This window comes from Myotis yumanensis, unplaced genomic scaffold, assembly GCF_028538775.1.
Source record: "Myotis yumanensis isolate MYYU_CA2020_CCGP unplaced genomic scaffold, mMyoYum1.0.hap1 SCAF_3, whole genome shotgun sequence".
Classification (NCBI taxonomy): domain Eukaryota; kingdom Metazoa; phylum Chordata; class Mammalia; order Chiroptera; family Vespertilionidae; genus Myotis; species Myotis yumanensis.
In genome coordinates this window covers 135,000,480-135,027,110 of record NW_027223754.1, presented here as the reverse complement: position 1 = coordinate 135,027,110, position 26,631 = coordinate 135,000,480, and the positions used below count along the sequence as shown (strand labels likewise).

Here is a 26,631-nt window from a genome sequence, read left to right as displayed (position 1 = left end):
GCTTGAGACAGAAGTATATTTATTTTTGCTTCAGTGCCAGAAGTCCAAATTAAATATGAAGAGGCAAAGCCAGTTGGAATTTGAGCCAAGAATTGATAACTTAAAATAGGAAGTGAGGTTTCGACTGATTAGCATATGGAAAAAGACATCGCAAAGGAATGTGACTAGATATTAGAAACAATGGTCTCTGGGAAGTGCCCAGCCCTTGTTTTTTGGACCAGGCCCCCCAAAATGGAGGAGATAAAGTAAACCTGTAGATATGAGGAGAAAGTACTAATTGATTGGCTTCTCACAGTATAACTCAGGAAGTGACAAGCCTTGTATAGGAAAACCCACTGTCCAAAATGGCACGCGGGGTTAGAGTACCAATGACCAATGACTGAAGGAGATTCCTTAGATCCGTATGAGGTCAGCCACACAAAATCACGACCTCTGAAGTATTGTGAAAAGATAACCAACATTCTTGAGCACTCAACCCCTATCAAGGATTCAGAATTGTTGGAAAAAGCAAGGTGCCACCAGAAGAGAACTTATGGTTAGAGCAGAGAGGATGCAAATTGTATGGTTTTGACAATTGAAATCTGGTATGGGGATATGAACTGGGCTAAAGAAGACAGTGACAGTAGTGTGGGCCAGATTGATATGAACTACCTTTCTCTGCAGACCAGAGAAGCCAGAAAGTGGCATGAAGACCAGATACCTCCTTTCTAATGCTAGGATAATATATAACTTCACTCCAGGATTTAGACTCAGAGAGAAAATAAGAGGGAGAACCACACCTGTGCATTTGTGTGTGCCTAGTGGTGGTGCATGTGTGAGGTAGAATTCTAAGAGACTCATTTTTAAAACAGAAGTAATTGAGTGGCCATGAATTGGTGGAGTTAAGCATTTTTGACATCTATAAAATAGGAATCTTAAGAACAGTAGTGGCACTTAGAAACAAAATTAGATTTTACTCACTTGAATTTGTGTTGCAGGACCAATCCTTTGCTTGTGTGTATCAAAGCCCAATAAGAGAGGAACAGAGTTTATAGCAAAGAAAGTAAGGGTTTATTTTTAGAGAGTGGCCCATGCCCAGAGACACAGGTAAACTAATGCTAAAGACCTGGCTCTTTGATGGCTTTCGGGGAATGTGTTATATAAGAGAAACATCGTTAGTCACAGTGACTAAATTAGTTAGGATCAGTATCAGGGATGTGGTCTCTACTGCTTGGTTGGTGCTAGGGTGGGGAGTAGTGGATCACTGTATCTGGTCTTGATGTCAGTCATGGTATCACTTTGTCAGATTTCACTGCTTTCCTGGGCCTGGAGCTGAAGCACACCAAGGCCTAAATATTATCTCCAGTTTGACCGAAACTTTGTCTCTAGGGTCAATATGTTGGCAGTTGTGATAATGGCACCAGGTGTTAGACTGGTGGGGTCAGACAGGACCTTGGTTCAGCAACCTCCATACTTGAATTCTGGCTGGGAAAGAACTCAAACTATAAGAGAAAGTTTATTTAGAACAGAGGTAAAATAAGCACCCTTGGAGCTTAGGAGAGAGAAGTGTAGGGGAGAGAGGAGGAGGGGGAGGGGAAAGGCACAGGTGTGCTCTGGGGAGGGAGAGAGAACTGTGTCCTCTGCCCTAAAGGCTTGTAAGGGTGGGGATTGTAGAGGGTGTCCTGGGGGAGGATCTCAATACAATGTTCATCAGCTTTCCAGGTGTGTCCTTTCAGAGTGTGTTCTCCACTGATTGGTTGGTGCCAGGGGGAGGGGGCAGTCATTATTAGTAAATGCAGCTGGTCCTGATGTCAGACATGGCACATGGCATCGTGTGTTTAGTTTTTCTGCTTCTCTGGACCTGAAGGTGAAACACAACTGAGGCCTAGATGTAATCTCTAGGAAGGGAAGGTCGGGGGGTCTAAACCACATGACCAGCAATATGCCAGGGAAGAAAAGGGAGGGGAGGCCCTTGTTTTCCCAGTTTTGCTTGTTGCTAGGCAGCTGGGGCTAGGCCCTGGTGATGTCCTGTACCTGGCCCATTGCCCTTATTCTGCCATGTCTATCTAACTGCCTACCACAAATATACCCAAGGATTTATTTATAAGATTATTTGATGCCTTGATGATGACCAGAACATTGTCCTGAGGGCTTAATGAGTAAGGGAGTGGACATGCAAGGGAGAAGAAGCAGGTGAATCAGGGTGCTAGATGAGGCCACTTTGAATCGAAAGGAAAGAAAGGAGAAAAGGTCATATCAAAGACATAAAGTTTCTACATGGTTACATTTGTGGACTGTTTGGTATCTACTATAAAAGAAATTGACATGGAAGGTGCAATAAATAATAATTTTCCCAAGGTCCTGTATTTAATTAAACCAGGATGACTACTGATAAAGAGTTACAATTGTGAAATAGCACATTTGTGCCAGGTTTAGATAAAATAATTTCATATAACTTCCTATACTCTTCAGGCAACTTTTTGCTTATTGGTCAGATGAAATAACTGAAACTCAATATTTAAATTTTGCCTGACATAATATAGTCAGAGTTAATATTAGAGCCTGTGTTGGTCTAAGAACCGAGTCCACTATATCATGCTGCATTCGAGTCAGAGCATGCTCCATATTGCCCAAACAAAATTCTTTATATAAAAATGGCAGCAGTTAGAGGTTGCCTCTTCTGTAATCTACACTGTTCATTTATTTCAGTCACTGTGATTACATATATTTCTTCTTCTTTTATCCTCAGGTTTCATCTCTTTGCCTATAAAGCTTTATGTTCAAGAGCAATAAAAAGTTGTGGTAAGTCCCACCCTATTTTCATAATCGAAATACTTAGTTTCTCCTTGACAAAAGTTAAAAATGTATGCTTGTCTATGACATTTTATTGAAGCAGTCTGGTTCAAATCTATATTCCAGTACCCAAATGTAAAGAACACATTGTTCTTTTCTAAAACAATCTTGTTCTGCCTGTAAAATGAGCAAGTAATTAATACATTTGGGGTTCTTTGGTCTTGCTTATTACTGATATCTAAATTTAGCTAATTCTAGAAAACAATCAAAAGATTTTCACGATTCTCTTAAAGTCAGGTAATTTTGAGTTAGAAAAATGAACACGCTTAATTTTGATTATCTCGAGTAGCTCAAACAAAATTCACTGATATTAATCTCAAAGATGGCTAAAATATCACATTCCCAAACAATGTTTACTATCCACTTTTATTTTTTATTACATATACAGTTACATGTGTTTGTAGAATATTTAGAATGTTTTCCAAATTCAAATAAAGCTTAAATAAAGTTCAAAAGATTACAATAAGATGCTGTAGCTTTTCCATATGAAATATGAAAACATATTTTCCTAACAAAATAGTTTTAGAAATTGATACTTTGAAAAATGGAGCAAGGATAGGTTTTCCAACATTATACTTATTACTTCAGATAAAATATGGGTAATTTTATATTTTATAGCAAAATTGCTTGTATTATTGATATCCATGATTTTACTTTTAAAAGTTCTATTTCTACTTGGTAAAGAACTCTTGTTTTACAAATTCTGGGATGATTTATGTGATTATAATAATCTAAAATTTATAATAAGCCACCTTTAATGTGATATTCATTTTACAAAGGGAAAAAGTGAGTTCGAGATAAAGTTATTAGCTTAAAGGCGCACAGCTAATAAATATTAGGGTCAATATTTGATCCATGGCAGTCTAGATCCAATGTGGTTTACCCTACTACATAAGAAAGAGAAATGCTCTGGATGCTGGAGCATAAAGAAAATCCATTATATCAAGTTCAAGAAAATCTTTACAGTGGAGGTTAAGTTTAGTTTTGATGAAGGGATAGAACAAAGTGCTCTGTGAACAGTGAGAAGTCTGTGTGATGAATAAGCAAAGTGTTCTGTGGACTTTATTAGAATTGTTCCTGTGGGAAATTGGCAGAAAATAGAGTAGGATTTTAAAGCAAGCATGAGGACATGATGGACCTTGGATGATAATCTGAGAAATTTTAACTTTATTCTTAAAGCTAGGGAGCATTATTGAAATATTTTAAGTGTTTTAAGCAAGGCAACAGTATGATTATACACTGAGTGGCCAGATTATTATGACCATCTGACATTTATAGGCAAATTAGCTATAATTTCATGCTGAAGTTGCTAGAGGGCCAGACCATTAGAAATAGGGAAGCAAGTTGTTTACCACGACAGTAGAAGTGATTTTTTTCCCTGAAGATATGGGTAAACAACGCGATTTAACAGCCTTTGAACGTGAGATATATTTGAACATGAGTGGCCAGATTATTATGACCACCTGACGTTTGTAGGCAAATTAGCTGTACACTGCATCATATGGGATATGGAAGCTGAAGCCCTGTTCAAATACCTTTGCTGTCTACAGTTACCAAGATAAAACGTCTCCAATTCACACAGGAACACAAGGACTGGATAGTCGAGCATTGGAAAAAAGTCATGTGGTCCGATGAATCACCTTTCCAGTTGCATCATGCAGATGACAGAGTGAGAATTTGGCAGAAGCAGCATGAACCCATGCACCCCACATGCATGAGTACAACCCTTCAAGCTGATGGTGGCAGTGTTATGGTTTGGGTCATGTTTTCCTGGCATGATTTGGGCCCTTTAATTTGTGTGGAACAACATCTGAATAGCACAACATGTCTAAGTATCGTTGCTGATCAGGTTCATCCTATCATGTTGATGGCGTATCCCAATGGAACTGGCTTCCTCCAACAAGACAATGGTCCATGCCACAGTGCTCGTATTGTGCAGGAGTGGTTTCAAGAACATGAGAGAGACTTTATCTTGAATAGGTGGCCCCCACAATCACCAGGTCTCAATCCAATTGAGCATTTGTGGGACAAAGTTAAAAGAGCCATCAGGCAGCTGGTTCCACAACCATCAAATCTCACAGAACTGGACAGTGCTATTCATCAGGCATGGTGTCAGATTCCTCACATCACCTTTCAACATCTCGTGGAATCAATACCAAGAAGAATCGCCACAGTATTGGAGGCAAAAGGTGGCCCAACGAAGTACTGATGGGGTGGTCATAATAATCTGGCCACTCAGTGTATGTATATGTATATGTATATGTATATGTATATGTATATGTATATATATCTATCTCCCCCACGTTCAAAGGCTATTAACTCGTGTTGTTTACCCACATCTTCAGAAAAAATCACTTCTACTGTCGTGGTAAACAACCTGCTTCCCTATTTCTAATGGTCTGGCCCTCTAGCAACTTCAGCATGAAATTATAGCTAATTTGCCTACAAACGTCAGATGGTCATAATAATCTGCCCACTCAGTGTATATGCCATTTAGAAAGTTTACACTGGCAACAATCTGGAAGATGAGTTGAAGAAAGGCTAATTAAAGGACAACTGAAGTAAACCAGCAAACATTGATGAAAACCCAAACAGAAGTATTGATGTGAAGAAAAAGGAGATACAGAGAAAAGATGTTTAATTGTAATATTTAAAAGGGTTATCATTTAATTATATTTTCTGTATAATAAGCATTTTACTTGGTATTTTATGCATATAATCTAATTCCCAACCAGCTCCATGAGAGAGATTTCCTTAGTGATGTGTTATCTATATATATAAAAGCCTAAGCGACTGGCTAACAGTCCAGCTATGACACACATTGACCACCAGAGGCCAGACGCTCAACGCAGGAGCTGCAAAGCAACAATATCTTTGCAGAGTGCCCTCTCACCCTCTGTGACCCCTAGGGGGGGTGTTGGACTGCCAGTTTCTGCCTGATCCCTGCAGGCGAGGCTGAGGGACCCCACTGGTGCATGAATCTGTGTACTGGGCCTCTAGTAATGAGATAATAAAGGCTTAGAGAGGTTAAGCAGCTTATTCAAGGTTTACAGCTAGTCAGTGATAGATTTGGGATTCAAGTCCATAGCTTATATTCTTTTTAGCCTATGCTGCTGCTTGCTATGTAAGTCTTTAAGGACAGAATTTTGCAAATTTCAAATCAAACTGGTAGTAGAAAGGTAAAGTAGAAGTATGAGTTTAGATTAATGTTCATGTTTCTGGTATGGGTGTGAGTTTTACTATCATTTCACCAACATGTAGAGCCATGGAATTCTAATACAATTTTTCTCAAAAGATATGTTTATAATTGCTGCATTCATTTATTATCTCTTACTCCTCAAATCCTCATCTGGCATTAGCACCTTGTCTCTACCAAACAGCTTCTGATAAGAACCACAATCATCTTCCTGGAAAGTATTACAGATACCTTTTCCTCCACTGATCCCTTCTAGTCCTCACCTACCCCTCGCCTTTACCACACCATGTGTCAATGGGTTTTGCATATATGCATACAAGTTAAAGAACAGTTTTGTATATGCTTCCTAGTCTGCTTAAGTAACATTCAGCAGTATTTTCTACTCTCTTGCCTTGAGACATTCTCATTATTTGAATTTCTGGAAATGATGCCCTTTGACTTTCTTCCTACCTCTCTCTATGCTTATCAGATTCATCAGAGTGGGCCAATGAATATTGAAGTTGCTTAAGCTTAGTCATATAATCTCTCATTTCTCATTTCTGATGTCTTTATTCACCTTTATGACTTCTATTACTAACGAGTTATACAGTGATAACAGATGCACTTACCCAGGGCCCTTCTCTGATATCCATTCTTCGAAATTTCAAAAGCATCTCAAATACAAGATATATAAAAAGCAAATTCATGATATTCTCTCTCATTTCTAGTTTTTTTTTTCAGTCTTCCTTGTCTCTCTGAATGGCACTGTAGATTTTAATAGCAAGGAACTTAGTAGTCATCTCGGACATGGCGTTCTTCTTCACCTTTCACATCTAAACCATCACCAAGTCCTGCCAATCAGATTTCGTAAATATTTCTCAGATTGTTTATTTTTTGCATGTGAAATGCTAGAACAACATTACCTGCTATAGTTATTGTTATAGAATTCTCAGTAGCCTACAAACTAATCTCCCAGCAATCTCTAAGCTTTCCTTTAACCTATTCTCCATTGCAGAATAATATGTCAAAATATATTTCTGATCACATTCCCCCTATGCTTAATACCCCTTTAATGGTACATATTGTTCTTAGGAAAGAGGATAGAATTCTGACTATGGCCATCAGCACCCTGAATAATGCAACCTTTATACCCTGCTCTCTTGTTTCCTCTTTACACCAGTCTTCCCTACTTTCTCTCATCCAGTGCCACTAGCCTTCTTCCAGTCCTTCATATTCACCATTTCTATACATTGTTCCTTTTAATTGGAACACTCTTTTTCCCCTTCTTAATTAGATATTTCTACCCAACTTACTTTGAGTTCGTATATCATTTGCTCTAGGAAATTTTATTTGACCTACTTATGTCAACTCCTTCTATTAAGGACCTTAGAATATGTTAAGGGAAGGTCAAAAGAGTTCTTTATCTGTTGAAATATTAGTTCTCCAGTTGACACTTTTAATATAAAATGTGGGTGGATTAAATTTACAGATCATAGTTGGGTTTACAGATCAAGTTTTCTAGAAGAGAAGGCAAGGGAAGGGAAGGGAAGGGAAGGGAAGGGAAGGGAAGGGAAGGGAAGGGAAGGCAAGGCAAGGCAAGGGAAGGGAAGGGAAGGGAAGGGAAGGGAAGGGAAGGGAAGGGAAGGGAAGGGAAGGGAAGGGAAGGGAAGGGAAGGGAAGGGAAGGCAAGGCAAGGGAAGGCAAGGGAAGGGAAGGGAAGGGAAGGGGATTGGAGGAGAAGGGAAACGAAACATTGATGCAAGAGAGAAATCAATCGGTTGCCTCCCATTATGTGCCCCAACTGGGGCAACTCAGGTATGTGGCCTGACCAGGTATCAAACCCATGAAACCTTCAGAATACAGGATGACATGCCAACCAACTGAGCCACACTGGCCAGGGCATAGAACACATGATCTGTAAAGCTTAAAAATATGATGGTCTTCTGCAAAGTCTGTCTGCTCTTTTTGCATGGAATTCTGTGTCAAACTTCCCAAGACAAAGATGTGTGTGTATGTGTGTGTGTGTATTTGTGTATAAGTTTGAATATATGATAGTGTGTACATATTTATGGTTAAAGTTAATTGCCTTTAACAATAATCAGATTTATTTGTACCATTTTACAGGTTAAGTAAGTGACAGAAAATATTAGAAATAAGGCAGAGGTAGTAGATATGATTAGCAGTATATTTGGGGAGGACATATTAATGTACAGGGACTTAGAGAAAAAGAAAACGGAAAAATATTTTAAGTCTGTTGGACTATATGGATAATTTGTTTCAATTAAATTTAGTCTTGATTTGGTAGATGGAAGCCTTTGTAGGCAATGGTTCTTTGATACCCTGCCTTGTGATTTTGAATTGCCTACTTTCTTCAAAAGAATGGCCTAAACTTGCTCTCATTTTCTTTTTATTAATTTAAATATTCCCCTATGATTTTTAAAAGCAAAAATGCTTTTCTTTATCCTGCCAAGATTATAGAAACAATAAACACGAGTAGACATCTCCGTCAAAACTCAGAAACAAAATAAACTCATTTTAGCTGAGAACTTTTTTCCATCCAGGATCAGAAAGGAATTTTGTAAAAGAGTATAAAAGGGGATAAAAGACAAGTCTGTGGAACTGCCAGCCCCACACAGAAAGAGGTCAAAATATTACAGATAATGTTTTATTTAAACTTCACCTCAGTTTTTATAATCATGACGGCATGGATACTTTTCAGAAAAACGTTTGTTTGCTTCCCAATTAAAACAATAATATAGCCCATATTCAGATGGCAACAATGGACTCTTGATTCCTCTCAGATAAGCATATTTGAATTGTAATCAAATTGAATACCTTAAACTTTGCACGCTCTCTGAATGCTACCTCAACTGAGTTTCCTTCCAACTATGGAAAATGAAACTCTTGGATGAATACTGAGCATACAAGGCATACGGCACAACACAGTGAAGAATAATACATCTTGTTAGAGAGCTGTTTATTTATTGAAAATAAAATTCTATACTTATAGAATATACATATCGTGAAGTAAAAGTAAAATCCACATGGGCTTTCAAGACCAAATGTGGACTTAAGAAAAGGTTGATACTTGTGATGGGTTTTCCTTCTCACTCTCCTTTGATGCCTCAAGGTCTTGATGGGAAAGTTAAGGTGACTAAACCATCACTTCGCTGAGGCTATGTTCTCTGGCTGCTGACGCCACCTGGCCCTGGCTTCTGGAGTACATTAAAGAAACAACTCCATAACTGACTACAAATACTTCACAACCAATGAAAAGGAATAAATCTTTGAATTAAAGGCTGATCACAACAATGAAAAGGAAGAAAAGAGGAAGGAGGCTGTGAAGAAAGAAATTGCTGCTATGATTGTGGGGAAGGATGTTAGCACTCTTTCCAGATGTAGTGAACTGTGTGTAGACTGACAACCTGAAACTAAAGAAGCTTGTGTATCTCTACTTGATGAACTATGCCAACAGGCAGCCAGGCATGGTCATCCTGGATGTCAATAGCTTTGTGAAGGACTGTGAAGATCCCAATGCTTTGACTCAGGCTTTGGCAGTCAGAACCATAGGGTGTATCAGGTAGACAAGGTTATAGAATATCTCTGTGAGTCTCTCCACAAGTGCTTGAAGGATGAAGATACCTGTGTCCAGAAAACTAGCAATCTGCCTGGCAACATGCCATGATATCAATGCTCAAATGGTGGAAGATTGGGGATTTATGAATTCTCTGCAGGATCTCGTAGCAGATTCAAATTCAAGGGTGGCTAATGCTGTAGCAATGTTATCTGAAATCAGTGAATCACACCCAAACAGGAACTTATTCGATCTGAGCCCACAGAACATTTGTAAGGTGCTGACAACCCTGAATGAGTGCTCTGAATGGGATCAGATTTTCATTCTGCACTGCCTGTCCAATTACAATTCTAAAGAATAACCAGGAGGCTCAGAGCATCTGTGAGTGGCTAATTCCCTGGCTATCTCATACCAACTCAGCTTTCACAGTAAAATTCCTAATGAAATGTATAGAGTTGTTACCCAGGTACTCTATTATAATATGGTGCTGAAGACGTTGGCCCCTCCACTTGTCACTCTGCTGTCTGGGGAGCCAGAGGTGCAGTACATCATCCTGAAGAACATCAACCGGATTGTCCAAAAACTGCCTGAAATCTTAAAGCAGGAAATCAAAGTCTTCTTTGTGAAGTATAATGATCCCATCTATGTTACACTAGAGAAGTTTGACATCATGATTCTTTTGGAATCCCAAGCTAATGTTGTTGAGATTCTGGCGGAACTGAAGGAATATGTTCAAAGTTTGGTGTTGACTTTGTTTGCAAAGCTGTTTGGGCCATTGGACAGTGTGCCATCAAGGTGGAGGAATATGCAGAACATTTTATAAGCAAATTGCTTGATCTTATCTAGACCAAAGTAAATTATGTGGCCCAAGAGGTGATTGTTTTAATCAGTGACATTTTCCACAAGAACCCCAACAAGAATGAAAGTATATTGTCACTGTTGTGAGAACTTGGATGAGCCAGATGCTTGAGCAGCTATGAACTGGATTGTGGGAAAATATGCTGAATGAATTGACAATGCGGATGAGTTACTAGAGACTTCCCTGGAGGGTGTTCATGATGAAAGAACCCAGGCTGCAGCGCAGTCTGCTTACTGCTTTAGTGAAATTATTTCTTAAGAAACCATCAGAAACAGGTCTTGATTTTGGCAACTCAGGATTCTGATAATCTTTACCTTTGAGACAGGGGCTATATTTATTGGAGGCTTCTCTCAATGGACTCTGTCACAGCTAAAGAAGTAGTATTGTCTGAGAAGCCACGGATCTCTGAGGAGACAGATCTCATTGAGCCAACTCTGCTGGGTGAGCTAATCTGCCACAGTGGTTCTCTGCCTCTTTGTACCACAAGCCTTCCAGTGCTTTTGTGGAAGGAAGTCATGGATCCATCACAAACACTTGCCAACACATCATGGGAGCACTGATGCAGCTGACAATCCTGTTGCCACCACCACTACCACCAACCTGGGACAGTGTCAGGTTATTCCCTCTCAAGGTGACCTTCTGGGAGACCTGTTGAACCTTGACCTTGGTTCCCCAGTCAATGTGACACAAGCGTCTGCCATGCAGCTGGGAGCAGTGGATCTCTTGGGAGGAGGACTCGATATTCTGCTTGGCAGTGAGCTTGGCGGAAGCATTGGAGGAAGTCTGACAGTGGGACAATCCTTCCTGCCATTATCAGTGCCCACAACTATTGCTCCTTCACCTACTTTTGCTGTGGTCAGCAGTTGTTTGAATGAGTTATTTGAGTTCTGTACAGGGATAGGCATGCATATGGTGGATATGTGGCTCCTAAGGCTGTCTGAGTAAAGGCTAAAGGCTTGGAGATTTCCGGAATATTTATTCATTATCAGGGGCATATCTATATGGAAATGAACTTCACCAACAAAGCTCTGCAGCACATGACAGTATTTGCAATCCAGGTGAACAAGAATAGCTTTAGTGTCATCCCCAGAACTCCTCTGGTCATACACCACTGATGCCAAACCAGAGCATTGATGTCTCCTTGAATCTCAACATCTTGGGCCCAGTCATGAAGATGGAACCTCTGAATAACCTGCAGGTGGCTGTGGAAAACAGTACTGACATCTTCTACTTCAGCTGCCTCATCCATTCAATGTGCTTTTTGTAGAAGATGGCAAAATGGAGCACCAGGTCTTTCTTGCAATATGGAAGGATTTCTGCAATGAAAATGACCTTCAGTTTCAGATGAATGAATGTCATGTAAATGCTGACACTATTTCCAGCAAGTTGCAAACAACAACATTTATACTATTGCTGAGAGGAATGTGGAAGGGCATGACATGTCCCAACCTCTGAAGCTCACAAATGGCATTTGGATCTTGGCTGAGCTACGTATCCAACCAGGAAGCCCCAATTATATGCTGTCACTGAGGTGTAGAGCTCCTGAAGTCTCTCAGTATGTCTATCAGGTCTCTGAAAGCATTTTGAAAAACTAATAGATTGCTCCTGTGCCCTCAGGCCACCGTGTGATCAGTACAAGCCAAGAACTCTTAACCAGAAGAAATTTTATTGCCGTGTAGAATCTGGACCTAAGCACACTGAGGCCACCCACCACTGTAGTGACTAGTCAAACTTGTGCTAAATTAAGGCACAACCTGCTGGATAGTTTTATCTTTCTGTGAACATTTGTTAACCATTGCTTCAGTCATTCCCCACCTCTTGCCTCCTGCTATCTGTCCTAACTTGTGGGCTTCTCCGTACTATGCCAATGGCTGGAATTTTTTGATATAACTTGATATTTTTTCAATGAGAGCTCATTTCAAAAGCATAAAAAAGACCAAAAATATGAAAGGAAAAGTATCTAGGGGAAAAAAGTTTAAGAAGCCACAAGTAACAATCTCCAAAGTTTATTTTTTAATAGAAAAATATAAAGTTAAGTGTAAGTGTAGTTATTCACAAACACATTCTTAATTTAAGATTTCTTCCTGAGAGACCCAACTGAATGCCATGTCTTCCTCTTGAAAATGCACAGATTCACATTCTGTTTCAAAAGGGAAATGGCATAATGAAAGAATTATGGTTTGGGATCAGATCTGGCTCCAAATCTGCATACCATTATTTAATATCTTATATATTTACTTAACTTGTAGGCCTATTTCTTTGTCCTTTAAATAGGGACAGAAATTCTGTATTTCATGTTGTTATAAGAACAGAGACAAAATGTATATACATTGTAAAGCAAATGGTTGTTGCTACACGTAAGGTAGCCATCATCATAATATCTGTTCTCCCTTTTCCAAGTGGACTAGAATTCTATTAATAATAGTTGACTATACATTATTCATCTTGGTATCTTTAAGATATAATAAAATAGTTTACATATTGCTCATGTTCAATACAGTCTGATTTAATTTTTATTAAGCCATTTGCATTTTCACCTTGTATTGAAGATATTTTATATGAGCTTTATGAGAAGACAGGCGATGCTTTCATTGTCTTTATGTGTTCTCATGCTTAGCAGACTCTTTTGGTCATCCTGCGAACATGATGAATATTTGTTGAACTTCTTTCTTCAAACAGTTCCACTGCTAATTTAAAATGGGAAAATTGCAGGGGGAGCTGAATGAAAAGAGAAATTCAGCGTGTATTCGTCACATGCCCAAGATAATCAAAACAGTATGCTCAGTGCAAAGATACATAAAGACAACTAAGGCATAAGTATTATTCCTCACCCTCACTTTCATCCAAAACCCACTCCAAATTCAAGCTGTATCATTTTTTTTCTCACAATGTCTCTCGCATCCATTTCTCTTTTTCTGACTGCTTCCTTCCTGAGAATAAGATTTTTGTAATTATTGTTAATTTATTTTAACTCCTTACTCTTTTCCATTGCACTTACATATCAATCTTAACTTGCTTTATATGATTAAATATATTTAGTTTACTAAGACATTATAAAGTAAAGATCATCATAGAAGGTAAACAAGTAGTGCAGAATTTAAAAAATAAAGATAAAAGAGCAGATTTTTCAAAGTGGAGGGCAGTTCATGTGCAAGTGAAATAGTGTAAACAAGAAGACAATAGGCTACTGTTTTCAGAGGTATTTCAATATACATTTTCATGAAGTCTCTTGTACACAAGCTCTACCCATATATACTGCTGCTACTCACTTCCCATTTGTTTGAATTACATGTCACTGTTCTCTCCAAGAATCTCATGGTCGTCTGAGCTGTTCTCTCTCCATATTCTTCAGCAGGGCTGCCTCTTCTGACAAGCCCTGAAGCAAACTTCTTTTATTTCTTAGGGTGACTATGAATTTCCTACCATTAGCACTTCCTAAACTCCTCCTTAATACAAATGTACTGGTTTGGAGCAGCAATGTACTGAGTTCAAAATACTTTTGTGACTCTCATTTAGGTATAGTAGGTCAAAATACTTTTGTGAATCTCTTTAGTTAGGTATAGTCATATAACTATTTTGGTCAATGAAGTATATTTTAGGGTTTTTTGAAAAACAGTTTTGTTTTCTTACATTGAAGCTGCCTGTTTCTACTTTAGTTTTTTCTGTCTAGAATGTGTATATGAGACAGGAGTGCAGTGTTCTCTTATAACTATGAAGTAGCAAATGTGAGTGGAAAGCCAACACTAGCAGATTCAGTGAAAATAAGTAGTTCAAGAAAACAAGCTAAGTCTTGGAAGATAGTGTTTAACCCTGGAGTTTTTTGCCAAATTATCTATACACTAGAGACTCGAAATTCAGGCAAGGAGCTTGGCCCTTGCAGCCCTGGCTTTGTCTGGAAGGTCATTTGGCTGTCCGGTCTGATTAGCATATTACGCTTTTATTATTATAGGTAACTGCCATTTTCCAATAACACATAAATCTGTAGTTTCACTTGGTCCCATTCCTGAGGTCGCAGATGATATATTCAGATCTGTACTGAATTTTGTTTCCTGTATTTACTTAATTATTTGAAAGTCAATAGCTTTATTCATAGACTCATTGTATTTTCCCCAAATTTGATCATTCTCCTTCCTATGCTCATAGGCATTGCCATTCAATCAATCACTGGATAATCAAATCTAGAAGTCAGCCAAAACTCCTTTCATTTCTTAATTTGTTCAAATAATCAAGTCTTCTCACCTCCTAAACAGCTCTCAAATTTAACTTATCAACAAGATACAGAACTCTGTTCCTTTAAATTTATTTTCTTATTTCATTTGGTTATTGATGGCATAAAATTACATCTTTATACATTCTGTGCTTCCAAAACATAAACTAAGATTTTATTTATTTTTAATTTTATTTTGTTTAAAGTATTACAAATAGTAGTACATATGTCTCCTTTTTTTCCCGATCGACCTTCCCCCAGCCTCCCCTACCCCGACCCCCACACATGCCCTCACCCCCCCACTCCCACCCCCAATGTCTTGCATCCATTGGTTATGCTTATATGCATGCATACAAGTCCTTTGGTTGATCTCTTACCTCACCACCTCCCAATCCTCTCCAGCCTTCCCACTGTAGTTTGACAGTCTGTTCTATGCTTCTTTGCCTCTGTATCTATTTTTGTTCATCAGTATATATTGTTCTTTATATTCCACAAATGAGTGAGATCATGTGGTATTTTTTTTTTACTGACTGACTTATTTCACTTAGCATAATGCTCTCCAGTTCCATCCATGCTGTTTCAAGTGGTAAGAATTCCTTTTTCCTTTTTTTTTTTTTTTTTTTTTTTTACAGCAGCATAGCATTCCATTGTGTAGATGTACCACAGTTTTCTAATCCACTCATCTGCTGATGGGCATTTAGGCTCTTTCCAAATCTTAGCTATGGTGAATTGTGCTGCTATGAACATAGGGGTGCATATATCCTTTCTGATTGGTGTTTCTGTTTTCTTGGAATATATTCCTAGAAGCAGGATTACTGGGTCAAATGAAAGTTCCATTTTTAAATTTTTGAGAAAATGCCATACTGTTTTCCACAGTGGCTGCACCAGTCTGCATTCCCATCAGCAGTGAAGGAGGATTCCTTTTTCTCTGCATCCTCTCCACTTGTCATTTATTGATTTGTTGATGATAGCCATTCTGACAGGTGTGAGATGGTATCTCATTGTTGATTTGATTTGCATATCTCAGGTGATTAGTGACTTTGAGCATGTGTTCATTTGTCTCTTGGCCTTCTGTATGTCTTTTTTTGAAAAGTATCTATTTAGGTCCTTTGCCCATTTTTTGATTGGATTGTTTATCTTCCTTTTGTTAAGTTGTATGAGTTCCCTATAAATTTTGGAGATTAAACCCTTATTGGAGATAACATTGGCAAATATGTTCTCCCATGCAGTGGGGTTTCTTGTTGTTTTGTTGAAGGTTTTTTGTTTTTGTTTTTTTTTTTTTCTGTGCAGAAGCTTTTTTATTTTGATGTAGTCCAATTTGTTTATTTTCTCCTTAGTTTCAATTGCCCTAGGATCTGTATCAGTAAAGATATTGCTATGACAAATGTCTGCTGTTTTGGTGCCTATGGATTCTTCTAAGATTTTTATAGTTTCCCATTTTACGTTTAAGTCCTTTACCCATTTTAAGTTTATTTTTGTATATGGTATAATTTGGTGGTCTAGTTTCATTTTTTTGCAAGTATCTGTCCAATTTTCCCAACACCATTTATTGAAGAGACTGTCTTGACTCCATTGTATGCTCTTGCCTCCTTTGTCAAATATCAATTGAGCATAAAGGCTTGGGTCGATTTCTGGATTTTCTATTCTGTTCCACTAGACTATATGTCTATTCTTGTGCCAGTACCAGGCAGTTTTGAGAACAGTGGCTTTGTAGTATAGCTTGATATCTGGTATTGTGATCTTTACAACATTGTTCTTCTTTCTCAAGATTGCTGCTGCTATTTGGGGTCTTTTTTATTCCAGATGATTTTTTGGAGAGTTTGTTCTAGGTCTTTGAAGTATGCCGTTGGTATTTTAATGGGGATTGCATTGAATCTATAGATTGCTTTGGGTAGTATGGACATTTTAATGACGTTGATTCTACCAATCCATGAGCATGATATATTCTTCCATTTGCTCATGTCTTCCTCTATCTCTTTTTTCAGGGTCCTAAAATTTTCTGAGTACAGGTCCTTTATCTCCTTGATTAAATTTATTCCAGGTATCTTAATTTTTTTGTTGCAATTTTAAGTGGGATTGCTTTTTTAGTTTCTCTTTCTGTGAGTTTATTATTGGTGTATAGAAAAGCCATAGACTTCTGGATGTTAATTTTGTATCCTGCTACATTGCCGAATCCATTTATTAAGTCTAGCAGTTTTTTGATTGAGTCTTTGGGATTTTCTATGTATAATATCATGTAATCTGTGAATAAGGACAGTTTTACTTCTTTTCCAATTTGGATGCCTTTTATTTCTTCTTCTTGTCTGATCACAATAGCTAGTACTTCTAGTATTATGTCTAACAGGAGTGGTGAGAATGGGCATCCCTATCTCGTTCCTGTTCTTAGGGGAAATTGTTTTAGTTTTTGCCCATTGAGTATGATGTTGGCTGTGGGTTTGTCATATATGGCTTTTATTATGTTGATGTATGATCCTTCTATTCCCACCTTGCTGAGAGTTTTTATCAAGAAAGGATGTTGGATTTTGTCAAATGATTTTCCTGCATCAAGGGATAGGATTATATGGTTTTTATCTCTGTTTGTTTATGTGGTGTATCATGTTTATTGATTTGCGGATATTGTACCATCCTTGCATCCCTGGAATAAATCCCACTTGGTCATGGTGTATGATCTTTCTAATGTAATGCTGAATTTTATTTGCTAGAATCTTGTTGAGAATTTTGGCATCTATGTTCATCAGGGATATTGGCCTGTAATTCTCTTTTTTTATATTGTCTTTATCTGGTTTTGGGATTAGGGTAATGCTGGCTTCATAGAAAGAGCTTGGAAGTGTTCTTTCCTCTTGAACTTTCTGGAATAGTTTGAGGAAGATAGGTTTTTTCTTCTTTGAATGTTTGATAAAATTCTGCTGTGAAGCCATCTGGTCCAGGGCTTTTGTTTGTTGGAAATTTTTTGATTGCTGCTTCAATTTCCTCCATAGATATCGGCCTACTAAGATTTTTTGATTCCTCCTGGTTGAGTTTTGGAAGGTCATATTTTTCTAGAAATATGTCAATTTCTTCTAGGTTGACGAGTTTGTTGGAATAGAGCTGCTCATAGTATTTTATTATGATTCTTAATATATCTGTGGGGTCTGTTGTTATTTTGCCTCTTTCGTTTCTGATTTTGGTTATTTGGGTCCTCTCTCTCTGCTTCTTGGTGAGCCTGGCTAGAGGTTCATCAATCTTGTTTATTCTTTCAACGAACGAGCTCTTGGTATCATTGATCTTTTGTATTGTTTTTTTGGTCTCTATGTCATTTATTTCTGCTCTGATTCTTTATTATTTCCTTCCTTCTCACTCTGGACTTTTCTTGTTGCTCTCTTTTTAATTCTCCAAGTTACATATTTAGATGTTTTATTATCAGTTTTTCTTGTTTTTTTTTTTTGTTTTTTTTTTTGAGGTAGGCCTGTAATGCTATGAACGTCCATCTTAGGACTGCTTTCACTGTGTTCCAAAGATTTTGGATTGTTGTATTTTCATTGTCATTTGTTTACATGATGTTTTTTATTTCTTCTTTGATCTCTTTGGTAACCCACTCATTTTTTAATAGTATGCTATTCAGCCTCCAAGTGTTTGAATTTTTGTGATTTTTATTGTAGTTGATTTGTAATTTTATGCCATTGTGATCTGAGAAGATGGTCGATATGATTTCAATCTTCTTGAATTTGGAGAGACTTTGCCTATGTTCCAATATGTGGTCTATCTTTGAAAATGTCCCATGTGCACTTAAGTAGAATGTATATTCTGTAGCTTTGCGGTGGAATATTCTAAAGATGTCGATTAAGTCCATCTGATCTAGTGATTCATTTAGGATTGCTGTTTCTTTTCTAATTTTTTCTCTAGAGAATCTATCCAGTGATGTTAATGGGTTATTAAAGTCTCCTACTGTGATTGTACTGCTGTCAACTTCTCCCCAGAAGTTTTTTGTTTGTTTGTTTGTTGTTGTTTTTTTTGTGTGGTTTTTTTTTTTTAGCTATTTGGCTGCTCCTGCTTTGGGTGCATCTATGTTTACCAGAGTTATATCCTCTTGTTGTATTGATCCCTTTAGAATTATGAAGTGACCTTCCTTATGTCTTATTATGGTCTTCACTTTGAGTTATATTTTGTCAAATATAAGTATTGCTACCCCAGCTTTTTTTTCATTTCCATTTGCCTGATAGATATTTTTCTATCCCTTCACTTTCAGTCTGTGTGAGTCCCTTGTTCTGAGGTGGGTCTCCTGTAGACAGAATATATATGGGTCATATTTTCTTATCCATTCAGTCACTCAATGTCTTTTGATTGGAACATTTAATCCATTCACATTTAATTAATTAAATTTGTAGCCATTTCTGTGCTTTATGTCTGTGTTCCTTCCTCCCTTTCTATTTCTTCTTTTTACAGCATTTCCTTTATCATTTCTTGCATTGCTGGCTCGGTAGTGATAAACTCCCTTAGTCCTTTTTTGTCTGTGAAGCTCCTGATTTTACTTTCAATTTTGAATGATAGCCTTTCTGGGTATATTATTTTTGGATTCAGCCCCTTGCTTTCCATCACTTTGTATATTTCATTCTTTCCCTTCTAGCTTGGTGTGTTTCTGTTGAGAAATCATTTGGTAATCTGATGGGGATCCTTTGTAGGTAACTCTCTGTCTCTCTCTTACAGCCTTTAAGATTCTCTCTTTGTCATTGACATTTGCCTTTGTAATTATGACATGTCTTGGTGTGGGTCTTGTTGGATTCATCTTGCTTGGGACTCTGTACTTGTGCGCCTTTTTTTCTTCCCCAAATCAGGGAAGTTTTCTGTCATTATTTCTTAAAATATATTATCTAATTATTGCTGCTCTTCTTGTCCTTCTGACACCCCAATTATATGTATGTTACTTTGTTTCGTGTTGTCCCAAAGCTCCCTTAGGCTCTCCTCTTGCTTTTTAAATTTTTTTTTTTAAGTTTGTGTTCAGATTGGGCTTGTTTCTCTACCTTATCTTCTAACTCACTAATTCAGTCCTCTGCTTCTTCTAGTCTACTGTTGAAACCCTCCATAGTGTTTTTAATTGTAGCCATATCACTTTTTATTTTTTCCTGATTTTTGCATAGGTTGTTAATTTTCTCGTCCATCCAGTTTATGAACTGTATGACCATTACTATGAATTATTTTTCTGTCATATTGCATGCCTCAGTTTCACTTATTTCTTTTCCTGGTGATTTCCGTTTTTCTTTCCTCTGGGGATTGTTTTGTTGTCTCCCCAGTCAAACTATCACCAGAAGGTCCAAATGCCAAGTTGCATGGGCCAGAGCGTGTGCAGTGGGAGCATCGCACCACCTGAGTGTCACTGAAGAGCTCTGACATGAAGACGTGTGGCTGCCATGGGTTGGTGGGAGCCACGCACTCCAAGAATTAGTCACCAGCACTCAGTGTGGCCTTGAGTATGCATTTAGAATCAGGGACCCCACATTTGCTATGCTGAAAACAAGTCTCCGAGGGTGTACGCTGAAAATCAGAGTCCCTTAGCATGCGCCAGGAGTCAGAGACCCCATGTGCATGTGCCGAGAATTGAGTATTGGAGTCTCTGTTGCTTGGTGCAGCCACACGCCGTGAATCAGGGTCCCTGTGTTCATGTATGCTGAGAATTAGAGTCACAGGTGCTCAGTGTACATGCACTGAGAATCAGGGATCTGTGCATGCGGAGAGTCAAGTCACTGGTACTCAGTGCTGCCTCTTGCGCAGAGAATTAGGGTTCCCGGTCTGCTTGGGGGGCCAGGTTGCACAGCCACCCTGTGTCAGCAGGAGGCCCACTCCTGCGCTGCGGGAAATAGACTCCCGTGTGCGCTCGCCCAGAGTCAAAGTTATGTCGCACAGCCGCCCTGTGTCAGCTCATGTGGAGCAGGCCTGGCAGGTCCTATGCCACCACAGTGGGCCGGTGGAGAGGGGGATGGGCTCCGGGACTCAGAGTAATCTGCGGCTGGGATGTCTGGTGTCTTGATGTCCATGGGTCTGTAGGTCTTTGTCCCAAGGGGTTGTAGGATCCTGGCTAGCATCTGAGACCAGATCGGTGGTGGTGAGGTTAGGGTCCTAGTCACAAGCAGTCCTGATCTTCAAGATGGCATGGTCTCTGTGCCCACACTGGTCACCCTGGAGTGTCTGCAGTAGCAGGAGGGTTTCACACTTCAAGACTGCCTGGACTGGCAGCCCCCCAGAAGACCCTCAGGATCTAACTGTCCCAAGCTCACACACACACCACACATGTCCACATACTCCTCTATCGCTCCCTGACTCTTTTACACATTCTCCCTCCCTGTCTTCTTGCCGGTCACCATCTTTCAAGCCCCCTGAATTAAGATCTTAAATATTTTACTCTCTTAAGTTATGTAGAGAACAAGATTTGGAGTTACAAATCAAAGTCACAGTAATACTCACATTTTCACTAACTTTTCTTGGTTGGTTTAAATGTGTCAGTCTCTTAAATCATATAGAAAACAAAAAAAATGCAGTTCTAAATCATTATTATAATAATATAAGATTTTATAAATGAATATGTGTTTACTTTATTTAAGATCATTTCTTCATATGGCTTTGAGTTACTGTCTATTGTCCTCTTATTTCATCTTGCAGGACTCCCTTGAGCATTTCTTATAGGGCAGGTCTAGAGGTAACAAACTCCCTCAACTTTTGTGTACCAGGGATTAGAGCTTAACTTTTTCATCACTCTGATAGGACAGTTTTACTGTTTATAGGATTCCTGGTTGATTTCTCTTCTAGCATTTCTCTTTTAGCATTTTGACTTTATGCCCCCTAACATTTCTGATGATAAATCTGTTGATAATGTTATTAAAGATCCCTTGTATGTCACAATTTGTTTTTTTGTTTTTGTTTTTTGTTTTGTTTTTTGCAGATTTCAATATTCTGTCTTTTGAAAGTCTGATTATAAGGTACATTAGTGTGGGCCTCTTTGAGTCCATCTTGGAGTTTTTTGTGCTTCTTGGATATTTATATTTATGTATGTCATTACATTTGGGAAAATTTCAGGCATTATTTCTTCAAAAAATTTCTCTCTGGCTCTTTCTTATCTTTCTGAGACTCTCATGATGTGTATATAGTCTTCTTGATGGTGGTCTTACAGGTCCCTTAGACTCTGTTCACTTTTTTTCCCCACTCTTTTTTCTTTCTGTTCCTCAGACTCATTAATTCCTCTGTCTGATCTTCAAGGTTTTGAATGCCTGCTCAAATTTGCCTTTAAATCCCTATCTATGTGTTGTTGTTTTAAATTTTAGTTATTCTTTTCAGCTCCAGAATGTCTTTTTGTTTTCATTTTAGGTTTTCTATTTATTAATATTTCCATTTGTTCACACATTAATTTTTTTTACTTTTTCCTTTCCATATCTTTCTTTAATTCTTTGAGCATCTTTAAGACAGTTGTTTTAAAGCCTCTGTCTATCATATCTGCGATTATATCCTCTTCATGAATAATTTTAATTTTTTTCCTTTGAATGTGCCATGCTTTTCTGCTTTTTTTGGTATACCTTGTGATCTTTTTGTTAAATGCTGGACATTTGAATCTAATATTATGATAACTCTGGAAATCAGACTTTATAAATAAAACCTGGGGTAGAGAAAGAAACAAATATACTGTTTTTATTTTTATTACTATAGAGTATCTCTGTGCTGAGGATCATTAAGGAGACATCTGGGCATGCACAATCACTTTCTAATTTTTTCCTACATATGTAGTTGCTTTAATGCCCCGATTCTGAAAAATGAAAGAGAAAACATGGGGTCTATCCCTTGAAATCTCCTGGAGGTAGAAATTGCATCATTGGAGGGAGGTGCAACAGTAACGTCTGCCCATTTCTTTAACTGCACCCCTGTGATCAAAAGCAGCAATCAGGGCAGAGAGCCCTGATATTTTAAGGACAGGATCCTTTTCTTCCCCATTCATGACCCAGTAAACTCTGCACTAGCTATTCCATGAACACAGCTGCCAAGCCACATGGATGGGGTGGGAGATAGATAGCTTCCACTTTGCTAAGAAAATGAAATAAACCCAAATTAATTGCAATTTACTGTCAAAATGTCCCCCTAAAAGTTGCAAGTCTTCAACAGCCTCCAGAGCTCCAAATAATTCTATCAAACAGATTCTGCCAGTGGGATCTTGTCCAAATCTGTAGTCAGACTCTTGGTGCTATATAACCTGCCATCTTCCAGAAGCCTCTTCTAGGTCTTTCTTTAACTTTGACAGTTTTTCTTGGTTGGTAAGACCCATTTAAAATTATTTTCATGTATCACAGGAATCTATACTTGAAATCTATATAATCTTATTAACCAATGTAACTCTAATACATTTCATTTTAAAAAATTTTAAAAAAGAAAATAATTAGTTTCTGAGTGTGAGGTATCTAATTATTAATGAATCACATGATTATTGTGATCTCTTCTACTATGAGATATTTTTATTAAATGATAATCCTCATGTAAACCTAATGCATTTATATAAATATTACAAACTAGACCATCTATTCACTCTTAGATTGTACTGCTCACTGTTTATAAATAGTGATTGTGAAACTTGGAAACTATACTGTGGCTTTAACCACAAATAAAACTACCTTGGAACCCAATATCATTGAGAATTTTTTCTTATTAGAACAATGGCAGAAAGAAAGGTAAGCCAGTAAAGCCAAAATGTAAAACAGATAACAAAATTGTGACTTTATCTGGGATATTTCAGTTTGGGAATTTAGATGAGATGTTATCTGATGATGTTTAGATTAGTGTTTTCCATGAATATGTTCCTGATACATTTTAGGCAGAACAGTATTCCAAAGTGGGGGGACACAACCCTATCTATGATAAGTATATTTGATATTTCACCTAATTCCCAAGAGCAAATTATGTCCTCAGTAATTTTGACATCACAAGAGCTTCCTGCATGTTCAGGCATCCCCCTAAGGTGAGGACCACTTAATAAAAGACATGGTGGTTAGGGTAATTTAAAAAAAAAGGCTTTCTTCTAGAAGTAACCAAGAACATATCTGGGAAGAATTGAGGGATGCCCAAAAATTAGGTAAACTTCATAGGAGATTTCAGCTTTTAGAACCAATGAAGTCTATGTTTAAATTTATAAAAGGCACATGCTTAAAAATATATCTAGATGAAATTTCTTAAAATAATTCTAGAAGGAAATGGGTTTTAATGGTTACTAGGTTAAGGAAGTCAATGATAACTCAAAGAGATGCAAAATAATAAGAAAGAAAGATCTCATGGGAAGCCTGAAATAAATAAACCAGAAAAAGTTAAGATGCAAAAAACTTTGACATATACTTTGTTAAGTTGCAGAAAGAAGATGAATAATAAAGCCAATTGAGGAACCACTCTTTGAAGATTGGGACAACTGTGGAATAGGATTACATAAAATTTGGGCAGCTTAAAATACTAAAAGCATTATTGGGTGAGTTTCAAGGTGACTCAATTGTTGAAATGCAGAGGTTGCTTGTGCTGTGGGAAAAATGCTCAAGAAATTTATGGAATTGGAAATCTAAGAAAAGTGATAGGAACATTATATAAAACTAAAGGGGAAACAGGCAAGACCACAATTTATAAAAATAAATTGAGGGCTAGATATTGGCATGAGGAAACTTCCTCTAGATGGAATAACTCCATCCAGGAGAGGTAGGATGTTTTTGAACAGCTCATTAGAACTAAAACATAGGAGCTGTAACTGAAATGCAGAAAGAACTTTTAAATGCTAAAATAGCCCATCACCCAGTCATACAGTATAAAAAGTTGTGGCCTGTGTTTATCTTGGTAATTCTGATTTGGCTTTACTAAGAGAAGCTCACATTTGCCATAACTGTATGCACATTTCTATAAAAACATGGAGAAAAACTGTGTTTGCAATTTATATGTGATGTATGTTGCTTCTTCGTGCTTCAGTAGTTAACAAATCAACATAATTTAAACCAATTCTGCTCAAAATGAAGACTCCCAGAGAATTTTAAATTATTTACTTTTGCCAATTCTGTATAGTTAAATTTGAAGATATATATTAGAATGATTAATTTATGGATTAATACATAGAAGTTAAGAATACAAGATGCCAAAGTTTCTAAATGAAGAGCAGGCATATAAATCAGAGGTACCCTAAAGATGAACATTCCTTCTTAGGAGAGGAATAATAAAGTTGATGGGATTCAGAGGCTTTGACGTACTGAAGATAGCCATGAATGTTTGAATGGGATCAGACCACTATTGAGAGAGAAATAATTAAAATTATACACACTATAAAGCTATGAATGTGCCCTAGCTCAGTGATCAGTTCGTTGGAATGTCATCCCACACATAAAAAAGGCTGCAGGTTCGATTCTCGGTAAGTGCACATACCTAGGTTGTGGGTTCCATCCCCAGTCAGGGTGTGTGTGGGAGGCAACCGATTGATGTTTCTCTCTAGAATCAATAAAACATATCCTCAGGTGAGGATTAAAAAAAAGCTATGGATTTTTCCAAAAGAATTATAAATTACCAAATTATCAGGAAAAACCAATTTTTAGAACTGAGATTTCAACTGGGATAATAAACAAACGATGAAAGACAGAACAGACCAGTTCTATGGTCCTGACACTTTGCTAGGCCTGGGTGTCTGTCAGGTAAACACAGGGAACAGCAAAGTAGTAACAAATCAATGAGATTCATATTGGTCCTGGGGTTTTACTTTCCAAGATTAAAGGTATCCTTCCTAAGATTAAAATATTTGAGAGGTTGTAAAATCTGAGCCTATTTAATTCAAAGAGGCAAACTTACATTTGAATGGGGAGAAAGTAGTTCTGTGAGGTCCTACTGGTCTAATAATTATTAAGAGTCTTATTAAATTAAGAATCATCATAAAATTGAACTAAAGACAAATTGATAGAGGTTGAATCATGCCATGACCATCTCTTGTATATTATTAAAACGCTGGGAAGTCGGGAGAGATTTCAGATGTATAGCCTGTAAAGAAATAGGTGTCTGGACCTACTATTCAAGTGGTTGGTCAGCTTGCATCTTCGTGGAACTGCTAGGAGGCCCTCCAGTGAACCATAAACAGTAGAGTATACCATAAAAATCAATAATTGAAGTGGATATACAGAAAAAGGATGGAGCTGCCTTGTTTTCACACTATATATTAGCTCAATCTCTCTGTGAAAACACCAAATGGGACTCTAGAGATTCATGTTCAATTTAAGGTAGGGTAATCAAATATCCCAGTTTGAGACTGTCTTGTCTTACTTGTTTCTGTATGCCTGTTAATACAGCTATGTTTCATTCTTAGAAGGGTTTCTTTTTGGACCTTTGACTAAATTCCATATACTATAGGGAAATTAAACTAAATATCAAATCCAATTGTTTTTATGATGATAGCCAGAGATTAAAATGGGACATTTTTATAAGCAGAAAAGTTCTTGGGAAAAGAACATAGATTTAGCAAAATAAATTTTGGTCTATACCCCTGAAAGATACTGCAGTACAAAACTGCATTTGGGGGGCATTTAAACAGTGGATATGATTGTTATTCTGTTCTCCACATTTTTTGGTGCATTTCAGAAAATTTCAATAAGTGTAAATAAAGAAGGCCAGCAAGGATTTTAAAAAATGGTAGGATTATCTTATTAATGTTCATATTAGATGATAAATATAAATAAATAAACAGTCCTCTGTGGTAAAAGAAAGTTCTAAAGAATAATCAACCACATCAGATCTGTTGGGAGAGAAATGGGTGCAGGCTTCAGCAGAGAGGGGGTTGGGGACTCCATGGAGCTTGGGTCCCAATGGCAGATCCTAGAGAGATGGACACTTCCTTGTCTGTGTCCGCCTGGTGCATCTTCTGTGGTGACGTGAGGGCAGGCATGGGGAATAAAGGAGAACTTTGGAAACTCAGGGTCCACACAGGTGACCTTGGAAGCGATAGGGAGAGGATGCAAAGGGTTTCTCTGTCA

General features: G+C 37.7%; 1 pseudogene; it reads left to right on the top strand.

Moving 5' to 3' along the window:
- The first annotated feature begins 375 nt into the window (after positions 1 to 375).
- Positions 376 to 12,035, top strand: LOC139006335 (AP-1 complex subunit beta-1-like; annotated as a pseudogene).
- Positions 12,036 to 26,631: the final 14,596 nt, after the last annotated feature.